Below are 12,783 nucleotides of genomic sequence, written 5' to 3'. Positions count from 1 at the left end.
TGTGCTCCGCAGCGGGAGAGGCCACAACAGTGAGAGGCCCGCGTACCCCCCCCCCACACACGTGTCAGTTGGATGAGTTCTGACAAGTGTGTGCTACATCGGTATAACCATAACCACAAGATACGGAATATTTCCATCAACCCCAAGAGTCTCCTCCTGTCCCTTTGCAGTCAGTACCCCCTGGGCCCCGGCTCCAGACAACTTCTCTTCTTCCTGTCACTATAGATTAGTTTACATTCTCTAGAACTACACGTAAACAGAATCGTACAGTATGTATTCTTTTGCATCTGGCTTCTTTCATTCAGCGTAATGATTTGAGATTCATCCATACTGGTGGGTAAATCAGTTCTTTATATTGCTGAGTTGTATTCCATTATATGGATATGACCCCAGTTTGTTTATTCAGTCACCTGTTGATGGGCATTTAGATTGTTTCCAGATTTGGCTGTTGTAAAGAAAACCTCTATAAACATTTGTGTACAAGTCTTTGTGTGGACATATGTTTTCATTTCTCATGGAATTTTCTGGGACTGGGATAGAGGTAGCCAGGAGTAGGGACATCAGAAAAAGCCCTCCCTCATCTATTAAGTCAATAAACATTTATTAGGACGATGATGTGCCAAGCCTGAACTACAGGCTAAGAAAGCCAGGACAAAGAGGGCTCTCATGACCTTTCAGTGTGGTCAGCATCGTGGCAGAAATGCCCTCTGCGGAAGGGGCCAGCCCAGCCAAGGAGACCCAAGAGGGCCTCAAAAATCTTCAGACCACATCCCGCTAAGAAGGCTAAATTTCGAATGCAGGTGTGTGAGGGAACATTTTTAATGGCTCAGAGGGAAAGACTCCTTAACTAAATTATCACATTTTTTTTCCACTTAACACCAAGATAAGTTTCCCTAAATGGGAGTTTCCACTGGGAAGAGAAAGAAATGTGGACAGACCCTTCTGGGAAAAGTGAGCCTGGGTAAGTTTTCTGGACAATCAGAAAGAAAAGTATATTAGTATATCACAAACTGGGTGGCTTAAACAAAAGACATTGATTCTCTCACGGTTCTGCAGACCAGAGTTTGGAATCACGGTGCTTGTGGAGCCGCACTCCCTCTGGAGGTTCTAAGGGAGAATCCTTCCTTCCTCCTTCCAGCTTCTGGTGGCTCCAGGAATTCTTTGGCTTGTGGCAGCATCTAACCTCTGCCTCAGTTTTCACATGACCTTCTTCCTTGTGTCCTTTTTATTGTAAGGACATGAGTCCAGTAGATTAGTGTCCACCCTAAATCCAGGATGATATCACCTTGAGATCCTCAACTGATTACATCTGCAGAGATCCTATCCAAGTAAGGTCACATTCACAGGTACTGGGGGATAAGGATTAGCTATCTCTCTCTCAGGGTGGGCGGGGGAGGGGACACAATTCACCCCACCGCAGAAGAAAAACTACCAAGAGTTTAAAAAACTCTGGGCCAGAAACTAAATAAAATAAAAATAATAAAAGTCAATATTATTTAGAGTTTCCTATGTGCTAAGATCTGTCCAAAACACTAGACATAAATTATCCCATTTAAACTCCTTGGCTGTTCTGAGGCAGGCGAGATCACTCGCTGCAATTTGATGAAGGAGGAAACCACAGGTGGTACCAGGTGCTTCATTAACATGTTCACGGTCGGTCGGTCGGTCGCACAGCCTACAGATAAGCAGCCCAGGCCCAGAGCCACTGCATCACTTTACCTGCAGCAGGTGTTGAGGAGAAGTGCGTCACCGTGCAGACTCTGCCCCTAAAGTTCTTGGAGGTCTTGGACATCTTTCTCCTTTCAGGGCCTGGGGGAGTTCGGTGTAAGGGGTGGGAGCGACTTCTCAGAGCCTAGACCTTGGGAAATGAGCGGAGGTGGTGGGTGAATCTACTGCCGGCTGGCTCTGTCCACGACTTCTTTTAACCCTTGAGCCTGGGGGCCACCACTGAGGCAGAAGGGCCAGACAGAAACCAACACAGAATCTTGGGAATAGAAGTTGAGGCAACATGTCAGTTTTGAAACATGCATCTTTTTTTTTTTTTGTGGTATGCGGGCCTCCCTCTGCTGTGGCCTCTCCCGTTGCGGAGCACAGGCTCCGGACGCGCAGGCCCAGCGGCCACGGCTCACAGGCCCAGCCGCTCCGCGGCACGTGGGATCCTCCCAGACCGGGGCGCGAACCCGGTTCCCCTGCATCGGCAGGCGGACGCGCAACCACTGCGCCACCAGGGAAGCCCTGAAACATGCATCTTAAGAGTAGGGCAGGAGGTCCAGCATCCAAGAGGCGGCAAGAATGAGGGTGCTCAGGGTGAGGCTGGCCTGCAGCTGGGGGCTGCCTTGGGAGTCCCATCCACCTGGGGAAGAGGTTTGCCCTGCCTGGGAGCCAGGATGGGTCGGGCACCCACCTTCTTGGCCTGGTATCTAGGAATGAGCTGTGGAAAGTAAAATTCTGACAGCACCGCAAATGACCAGCTAAGAGGCAAAGAGGAAGCAGTGGATAGAGGGGTCCTCTCCCAGTTCAGCCAGTCCTCCTTCCTCCCACTTGAAGGATTTATTCTCTTCTTCCCATTCTTCCTTAATCAATCTACTTTCTTCAGGTAATCAATGATCTACCCATTACCCAGATCAACCTAGGAAAAGCTGAGGCCAGTAATTGACCAACCCCAGCTCCAGTGTGGAGTTGAGCAGTTTAGAAAAGTAGTCAGCACACAGTCATTAATATATTAATATAAAAAGTCAATATCCAGAATATAAAAGTCAATATCCAGAATCTGAAACTCTTTGGGCATAGCCCAGCCGTCACCCTCCAGGTGATTCTGATGCAAGTTTGAAAACAACTGCCCCTGCACCATCCTACCCCCTCAAAGATTCAGGCAGGCCAAAGTCATCTCATTTTCTTTTATAATAGGGTGCCCAGACTGCCAGATGAAGGAAATAGCCTCTCTCTGGAGTTTAGTAAAGCCTTTGAAAACTTTGAGGACAATGTGGGAAAATGTAGAGAAGATCAGTGAGGAAGGAGGCTGGATAGAGCACGACAGTGTGCTGTCATTCCAGAGGCACAAGTAGGACCAATGGCAGTCGGACAGTCACACCCAAAGAGTGTTAGTTAACAGGTTAGTTACAAATCTGGCAGGAGGTCTCTACTGAGGAGCCACAGGATTCTGCGCAGTTTGACCTTTTTAAGCAACGCTGTGGAAGATGGCATAGCATCAGCTCGGTAGGTGGCACAAACTGGGGGAGATGGCAAATACACTGGATGACAGAATGAGAACCAAACATGATTTTGACCAATCAGGAAGAGATATAAATATAAAATCCAGCACAAAGTTGCCATGTATGGTTGCGTAGGCTGTTGATTACCCAAGTGCATCTTCCGAGTTGAGGAACTAAATGGGGGCTGAAATTCAGCCAGCTCTCCACTCAGTTCCACCCAGAAGAAGAGGATCCTTTTAAAAATTCACATTGAAGGTATTTTATGAATTTGCAGCAATGCTGGCTTATCATTTTTTCTACTGGGATAAATATATATATATATATGTAAAACATAAAATTTGCCATTTGAATCATTTAAAAATGTTAAATTGTGGTACAATATACATAAGAGTTACCCTTTTAATTATCTTTGAGTGTACAGTTCAGTGGCATTAAGTATATTCACATTGTTTTGCAACCATCAGCAATATCTATTTCCAAAATATTTTCATCACCTTAAACAGAAACTCTGTACCCATTGAGCAACAACTCTCATTCGCCCCTCCTCCCAGGCCCTGGTAACATCTGACCTATTTTGTCTCTATGAATTTGCCTATTTTAGATATTCCATACAAGCGGAATCACACAATATTTGTCTTTTTGTGTCTAGCTTATTTCACTCAGTGTGATGCCTTCAAGTTTTATCCGTGTTGTAGCATGTATTGGAGCTTCATTCCTTTTATGGCTGTATAATATTCTATTGTATGTATATACAGGCATACCTTGGAGATATTTTGGGTTTGGTTTCAGAGCACCACAATAAAGAAAATATCTCAATAAAGCAAGTCACACGAAAATTTTGGTTTTCCAATGCATAGAAAAGCTATGTTTACACTATAGTGTAGTCTATTAAGTATGCAATAGCATTATATCTGAAAAAACAATGTACATAACTGAATGAAAAAATACTTTATTGCCCAGAAATTCTAACCATTATCTGAGCCTTCAGTGAGTAATAATCTTTTTGCAAGAGTAACATCAAAAATCGCTGATCACACATCACCATACAAGTATAATAATAATGAAGTTTGGGCTTCCCTGGTGGCACAGTGGTTAAGAATCCGCCTGCCGGTGCAGGGGACACGGGTTTGACCCCTGGTCTGGGAAGATCCCACATGCCGCAGAGCAGCCAAGCCCGGGCACCACAACTACTGAGCCTGGGCTCTAGAGGCCGTGCACCACAACTACTGAGCCCGTGCGCCTAGATCCCATGCTCTGCAACAAGAGAAGCCACAGCAATGAGAAGCCCGCGTGCCGCAATGAAGAGTAGCCCCCACTTGCCGCAACCAGAGAAAAGCCCATGCACAGCAACAAAGACCCAACGCAGCCAAAAAAAAATAATAAATTTACTTTTAAAAATAAATAATGAAGTTTGAAATATTGTGAGAATTACCAAAATATGAGACAGAGACAGGAAGTGAGCAAATGCTGTTGGAAAAATGGCACCGATAGACTTGCTTGTTGCAAGGTTTCCACAAACCTTCAGTTTGTAAAAAAATGCAACATCTGCAAAGTGAATAAAGTGAAGCACAATAAAACAAAGTATGCCTATACCATACTTGATCCACTCATCTGTTGACGGACATGTGGGTTGTATCTACCTTTGAACTGTTGTGAATAATGCTGTAATAAACACTGGTGTACAAGTGTTGGTTTGTGTTCCTGTTTTCAGTTCTTAAGTGTATATACATAGGAGTGGAATTGCTTGATCATATGGTAATTCTATGTTTAGATTTTTGAGGCACTGCCAAACTTGTCCACAGTGGCTGCACCATGTTAGATTCCCAACAGGATGGACAAGAGTTCCAATTTCTCCACATCCTTGCAAACACTTGTTTTTTATTTTAATTAAAAAGAAAATTCTAGCCAGCCTTGCTGGTGTGAAGTGGTATCTAATGGTGATTTTGATTTGCCTTTCCTTAATGACTAGTAATGTTGAATATCTTTTTAATGTGCCTATTGATTATCTGTATATCTTCTTTGGAGAAATGTCTCTTCAAGGTCTTTTGAGGCTCCGGACGCACAGGCCCAGCGGCCATGGCTCATGGGCCCAGCTGCTCCGCGGCACGTGGGATCCTCCCGGACCGGGGCATGAACCCGCATCCCCTGCATTGGCAGGCGGACTCCCAACCACTGCGCCACCAGGGAAGTCCTTGACCATTTTTTAATTGGGGTGTTTGTCTCTTTCTTGTTGAGTTGTAGGAGTTCTTTATATATTCTGGATATTAAATCCTCATCAGATAAATGATTTGCAAATATTTTTTCCATTCTGTTTGTTGTTTTTTCACTCTTTTGATAGTGTCTTTTGTTGTACAAAAGTACTTAATCTTGTGAAGTCCAACTTATCTATTTTCTTCTTTTGTCACTTGTGCATTTGGTATCATATTTAAGAGACCACTGCCAAACCTAACATCGTAAAAATTTTCCCTTATGATTTCTTCTACGAGTTTTATAGTTTTAGCTCTTAAACGTAGGTCTTTTTGATCCATTTTTGAGTTTATATATGATATAAAGTAGGAGTCTAACTTCATTCTTTTGCATGTGGATATCCACTATTCCCAGCACCCTTTTTTGAAAAGATTCTCTTTTTCCCATTGAATGGTCTTGGCACCTTTGTGGAAAGTCAGTTGACCATAAATTTGAGGGTTTATTTCTCGGCTCTCAATTTTGTTCCTTTAGTCTATATATCTATCCTAACGTCAATACCACACTGTTTTGATTACTGTAGATTTGTACTATGTTTTGAAATTGGGAAATGTGAGCCCTCCAACTTTCTTCTTCTTTTTAAGTTTTTTTGGCTATTTAGGATTCCTTGATATAGAATTCCTTGATATTCTATATGAATTTTAGGATGGGTTTTTCCAAACACTGTTGACCCATCGTTTTTGATTTAAAAAAAAAATTGGTGTCATCTGTCCACAGTGTGGAGGGGATCTGGCATAGGACCAACTTGAGCCAATACTGCTCTGTGGCTGCCAAAGAGCAAGTGATGTTGGGCTGTATTTAAACCCGTGCAGGAGGAGAGAGGGCCCTGTCTCCTGTGCTCTACCCACTGAGGCCCACAATTTTTCTAGAGGGTTCTTGAGACCATAGATGATGTTTCCAGAGACAGGATAATATATATAGTGAATAAACTCAGTTGAGGAAACTTGGGATATGACTGGGTAGAGTTAGAGGAAGGGGGTGCATGGTAACTTTCAAATATTTGGATGGCTCCACCCTCTACCCAAACTTTCTCTCTCCTCTTCCACCTATAAAACAAAAGCTCCCCCTACAGATGAATGAAGACAAACAAATGATCAGGAGCCAGCCAAAGCTGCCCTGTTTCTAACCATTGGTGTGGTTTTTAACTACTAGACCAGTTCAAATCTCTAACAAGCTGCCTACCTTGGGAGGGGGTGAGTTCCCTGGGATGAGCAGTGTCCACACAGAGGCCAGGTGATGGGTTACTGATTCAGTACGGCAACAGGAGTCAATGACCCCAGAGACTCTTTCAGTCATGGAGCAGGGCTTGTAAAAGATCTTGTCTGAGAGTGTGGCCCCCTTCTCCTCCCAGGGCATCCTCTCTGTGACAGCTGCTGCAAAGTGTGCTGGGAATGATGTGGCTGCCAACAGGAATCTACTTCTTCAAATGAGGTTTCAATATCACTTTAAAAGGACGCAGGGGCTTCCCTGGTGGCGCAGTGGTTGAGAGTCCGCCTGCCGATGCAGGGGACACGGGTTTGTGCCCCGGTCCGGGAAGATCCCACATGCCGCGGAGCAGCTGGGCCCGTGAGCCATGGCCGCTGAGCCTGCGCGTCCGGAGCCTGTGCTCCGCAACGGGAGAGGCCGCAACGGGAGAGGCCACAACGGTGAGAGGCCCGCGTACCACAAAAAAAAAAAAAAAAAAAAGGAGGCAGGGTGATGTTCTGGGAAGAGCAGACAGACGTAGGTTTGAATCCCAGCTGGGTCTCTAGCTATATAGCCCTGACAAGTTACCTAATCTCTGCAAGCCTCAGTTTCCTAATCTGTACAATGGGAAAATTATACCAACTATAGCTGACCATATGCAATCTGTCGGCCCCCAGCCAGTTCTGGGGACACCAACCCCCACAGCTCTGTCCCATCCTCTTGCTGCAGGGGTGGGCATGTGACCTGGCCTGGCCAATTATGGTTGCCTTCCCCCTGTCCACTGAGTAGATATGGAACCCTCATAGGAGCCAGTCAGAGTCTCCCCAAGTGGTCTGCTCTACACACAGAGAGCAGGCCTCTCTCTTCCTCTGGGTTTGAGTGATCTAATGGCCATCTGGGCCTCAGCTGCCTTGGGCATCTTTCCTGCTTTGCAGGGAGAATGTGCCTGAGAGCAGAGCCAATATAGAGGGGAGTCAGGTTAAGAGCTGGAGCTAATGAGAGACAGCCCAGACTAATTTGACTCCCTGGACCCAGCTATGCCTAAAGTCCACTCCTATTTTTATCAATTATGTGAGCAATAAATTCCTGTTTTAGCTTAAGCTAATTTGAGCTGGGCTTCTGTCAGTAGGAACCCAAAAAGTCCTGACCAGTATAGCTTTCTGCGGGCAGTTGTGTGGATTCAAAGAAATATTGCCAAGCACCTGGCACTTAGGCAGGCATTTTGTGAGAACCCAGCAAGCCTGGTTTTCTGGTGCAACCATCATGGACAACAGTGGAACAGGGTGTTTGTTCGGGTGTTTGAGACAAGCGAGAATGGGATCCCCGCTGCACCAATCAGCGTTTCCCTGGGTTGTTCTGAGGGGTGCAGTGGGGCAATTTCTTCTCCCCTTGGGCCACGAAGCTGGATTTCTGTAACCACAGCTGCCCGCAGCCAAGCTCCCTGTCCCCTGAAGAAGCCCACATGCGGTGGGAGAGAATGACACCAACCCCCAAAGAGAAGAAATAAGAGAGCAGGTCAAGAGTGAGAGAGTTGGCGACACGTGTGCCCAGCCGCCAGAGTTCTGAAGGCGGGCTGCCCCCTCCCCTGCCTTTCCAGGTACCACATGAGCCAACAAACTGCTTTTTTCCTTCAGCCTGAGCTGGATTTCCATCCCTTGCCAATGAGGGATTCCTGACTAACGTGCCCAGAGGCCAGCTGAGGTGAGGCCATAAAAGACCCACTGGGTCAGCTCTGCCGCTGGGACAGTCCCCCCCTGGCTCCCGGCGTGGGAAAGGCCAGCATCCTTTCCTGTCAAGCAGCTCTCACATCTCATGTCCCCCCACTGGAGGGGACAGATAGGGCCGATGCAGGACACTGATGTCACAGTTGAACGCCCTCCCCAACTGCCTGCCACCTTTTAAACCCTTTGACTAAACTGTTGCCTTGTCTGTAAACTGGGTCCTATCCAGTAGGCAGGCCTGTTGTAATGACTGCACAGCGTCCCGCCTAGTTTAGGGAGTAGGTTGGGTTCCCCTTTGCCCCTGGTTGGCGACGGTGAGAGCATGGGTGGTCTGGGCTGAGCCCCCATGACAAGTTTGACAGGTGGAGAAACGGGCAGGCAGGGCCTCGGGGATCCTCAGAGCGCCCTCACCCCAGGCCTCACCATGTTCTGCCCTGTGCGCCCAGCACATTACCCTCCACCTCTTCATTCATGTGACTCCAAAGTGGTGAGAACCAGGGACAGCAGATCCCTCTGGGCCTGGCTAGTTCAGGTTTCCGAACAGGTGAGGATTCTCACTCAAATCCCTCCTACTTCAGGGGACAGACGGATGAGCTTTGGGGAGGAGGGGGCACCTGATCCAAGGAGTAGACCCATGACATAAAAGGAAGGATCCCAAGCTCCACGTTCTGCTTCCCTGGGCTGGTCCTTCACTTTTTTCCACTTGTGGAACGTGCGCTGGGCTCTCTGGACCTCAGTTTACCTGCCCGTCATTGGGGGAGGAGGGAAGTTAGCCCTCAGCCCTGGCAGGGGGCCTGATGGAGGCACAGGAGGAAGTGCCTTCGTGTGACGGGGGAGGGGGCTTCTGAGCCTCTGAAATGATGCCCTGGGACTCAGACCCGAGTCTGATCCCCAGGTGTTGATGGAAGCTGCCAGCGTGGCACCTGGAAGGGCAAGCACTAACCCTTACCCTCACCCTCACCCAGCCTGGCCCCAGGGGAGGGAATCCTGGGAAGGGTAAGTGTCCACCAGTGAGCTAGGAAAGTGGGGAGGACTTGGGAAACAGGGTGCTGTCCAGAAACATGGGGGACTGGGCAGCCCTGGGCATTTAGGAGGTCAACGTGCAGGGCCGGGGAGGCAACCTGAGGACAAGCCACACCAATGCCACACACCAGCCTGAGGCTCAGGCTCAGCCAGGAGCAGGGCCCAGCCTCGATGTGAGGAAAGGCAAGTTCTGCGTGCAGCTCAGGTGCTCTCGTGAAGATGCCCCGTGGGAGCAGACTGGGGGGAAATAGGGGCCACCGTGGGAGGCATTGAGGGGACCACTGTCGGGGGCAGAGATGCATCAAACACAGTCTACTCCCAGGCCCTCAAGGGAGGAGAGCTGTTGATGGTAAAACACATCGTCTCCTTAAACCTCAGGAGAGGCTGGGAGACGGTGATGGGGCGTGGGGGAGGGGGACAACTTACTCTCATTTCCCAGGTGAGGAAACCAGAGACATGGAGCCATTTGCCTAAGGTGACCCAGCTGAGAGGTTGCAGAGCCAGGCGGAAGTCGGGACCGTCTGCCGGTCCAAGCTCTTCCCGCGTGGCCCTGCTGGAAAGCCGAGCCGCCCCCAGCAGGGCACCCAGCCCCATCGCGGGTTCTGGCTCCACTGGTTACATCCGAGGTGGTGATGGAGGAGGAGCTGGGGTGTGGTGGGGAGAGGAGGGCATGACCTTCAGAGAGCTAGACTGGGCCCGGGCCCTGCTCCACCACTGTGGCCAGACAAGCTGCAGGTTTTGGATCTGGGGCTCCAAGTAGGCCCTCTAAGGGCCTCTCTCCCCAGGTCCTCTCCCCAGGACCTCTCTGCCCAGGTCTCCCCGCCACCTCCACCCTCCGGGACCTGCCTTCCTCTCAGAGCGGCTTGTCCTAAGCAGGGGCGCCCCTCCCCCATGCCCCCAAACCCAGCCCCTGGGCCTTTGAAATGTCTTCCCATCTTTCAGGTCACCTCTCTATGAAGTCCTCCTCATCTTCTGGCAATGTTCCCGTATGTTCATTAAGCATCTGCCCTGTGCCAGAAGACTGAACTCAGCCGAAATTCTGGGTTTTGGGAAAGGGACATACCAGGATTGAGGGAGCCCAGACTGGAGGGAGGAGGAGCCAGATAAGGCACGGGGAAGGAAAGGACTTTTGACCTGAGACTTGGAAAATAATGGTGCATTTAGAGAAACAGGAGAGGAGGGACAGAGGGCCATTCCACGCAGACAGGAAGTGGGGTTTCCCTGTCGTGGAAGATGAACCGCCCAAAGCTCTTTCTTCCTACCTCCCTGTGGACCTGCCATCTTGTCTGTTGGCAGCCTGAGAAAGGGGACCAGGCCATGCTTCCTTGGGACCCCTCAGAGCCCTGAGAGCAAGAAGCTCCGGAGGGAGTACTGGATAGGACAAACGGAGATCACGTTCGGCCCCTCCTCCTGGGTCAGCTGGTCCCACATCCTACGTGAGCATGAACCACAGGCTTCAGAGCACTTGCTGGTTCCCCCAACTCTGTGTGACCATCAGGGTGGCCCCATTTCCTCTCGCCCTTTGCAGGATAAATAGACGAGTCTATTTCAGAGATGAGGACACTTGAGGCTCAAGGGGTCAGAGCCACAGAGCTAGAGGCGCAGCTGGGATTTGAACTCAGGTCTCTCTGGCTGCACAAGGTCTTTGCTCTTACTTCCCTCAGTGTCATTGCCTGGCAGCGGGTCTAGCCAGAAATTAGGATGGAGGCACAGAGAGCAGGCCTGGATCCCCCCAGAGGCAGCAGCCAGCAGGCTGGGAACCCTTGACCTGAAACAGGCCTGCAGCAGTGGGTGCAGGGGCTCCAGGCCCCAGACTCCAAGCCTGGATGACTCCAGATCCCCACCTAGTGGTAGCAGGGAGCTACTGCCACACCACCCAGGCAGCTCAATGAGACACAGATCTAGCCAGGTCACCAGTAACCCATCCTCCAGCAACAAACACCCTCTCCCTCGGCCTAGGTTCTTAGGAGAGAGAGGAGGTCCCATCAGCTGGCACTGGGGTTCAATGCCCTCATGATTTCTCTGTAGCGACCCAGTCTCATGTCAGAGCTCTGTGCTCAGCCGCAGACACTCTATCACACAGGCCCCTCTGGCTACACCTAACCTAAACATCCAGGTCTAGGCCAGATTCCCCAGGCTCAGGGACTCGGCAGCCTGTCACCCCAGACAGCAGGGTCTCACTGGCCTTCACTGGCCTCCAGGGTAGAAGGGGTCACCCAGCTCTGGTGGGCTCAACCCTGGCTGCTGCCCAGACCAGAAGAGAATTTGCCCTGTCCCCAGATGGCCCCCAGGCCCCCATCCTCAGGCTCCTCCAAAGGGGCAAGGCCTCCTCAGGAGGGGCAGGAAACCAGCGTTCACTGTGCCAGGCACTGTTCTAAACAGCACCTCAGTTAATCCTCAAACAACCCCATGAGCTAGATACTATTATCTCCATTTTGAAGAAGTGATGGGGGAGGGGTAAACTAATTTGCCCAAGTCACACATTCATTGAATACTAACTATAAAACAATGTGCGTGGCCACCGCACTCAGAAGGGAGAAGGCCAAGGGGAAGCTTCCTGGAGAAGGAAGTGATTCCAGGCAGAGGGCAGAGCCAAGGGTGTGAGAAGTCCCTGAGGCAAGGTCAGAAAGGTTAACCTAGACCTGGGCAGGTGGACAGCAGAGCGGGAGGGGGACGGGGCAGGGGGGAGTAGGCAGGACTCATACAAGCCCCACTGCCAGGCTAAGAGTCTGGACTTGACCCCAAGAACACAGGAAGCCTTTGGAGGGCATTAAACAGGGCAGCGACCTCATCTCATCGGAGTTTTGGGAAGGTCCTGCCGGCAGGAAAGATCAGTGGGGAGACACGCCGGGAAGCTCCCTACCGTCCCAGGTGGAGGGGCTTGCCCTGGAGTGGGGGGATGGAGGGGCGTCTGTTGCTCAAGGCAGGGACTCAGTGGCAGCAAATTCCCAGAGGCCAGAGAGCCCCAGAGCCCCTAGGGAACAGAGAATCACCCAGCACGGCTGGAGGGCAAGGTTTGAGGGCTGGGAGGGCCCTTAGTCCATTCGGGCTGCTGTAACAAAATTCCACAGACTGGGTACCTTCTCAACAACAGACATTTATTTCTCCCAGTCCTGGAGGCAGGAAGTGTGAAATCAGGGTGCCAGCATGGTCTAGCGAGGACCTTCATCCGTGTCAGAGATGTCTCATTGTATCCTCACATGGTGAAAAGGGGAAGGGGTCTCTTTTATAACAGCACCAATCCCCTTCAAGAGGACTCCATCCTTATGATCTAAGCTCCTCCCAAAGATTCCACCTCCTAACACCATCACCTTGGGAGTTAGGTTTCAACATGAATTTGGGGGGGGACACAAATATGCAGACCACTGCAGCTTTGACCCTTCTCCTGCAGAGGCAAG

This window comes from Physeter macrocephalus, chromosome 14 (genome assembly GCF_002837175.3).
Source record: "Physeter macrocephalus isolate SW-GA chromosome 14, ASM283717v5, whole genome shotgun sequence".
Taxonomy (NCBI): domain Eukaryota; kingdom Metazoa; phylum Chordata; class Mammalia; order Artiodactyla; family Physeteridae; genus Physeter; species Physeter macrocephalus.
The sequence above is the reverse complement of the archived record's forward strand: the minus strand, read 5'-3'. Positions refer to the sequence as shown.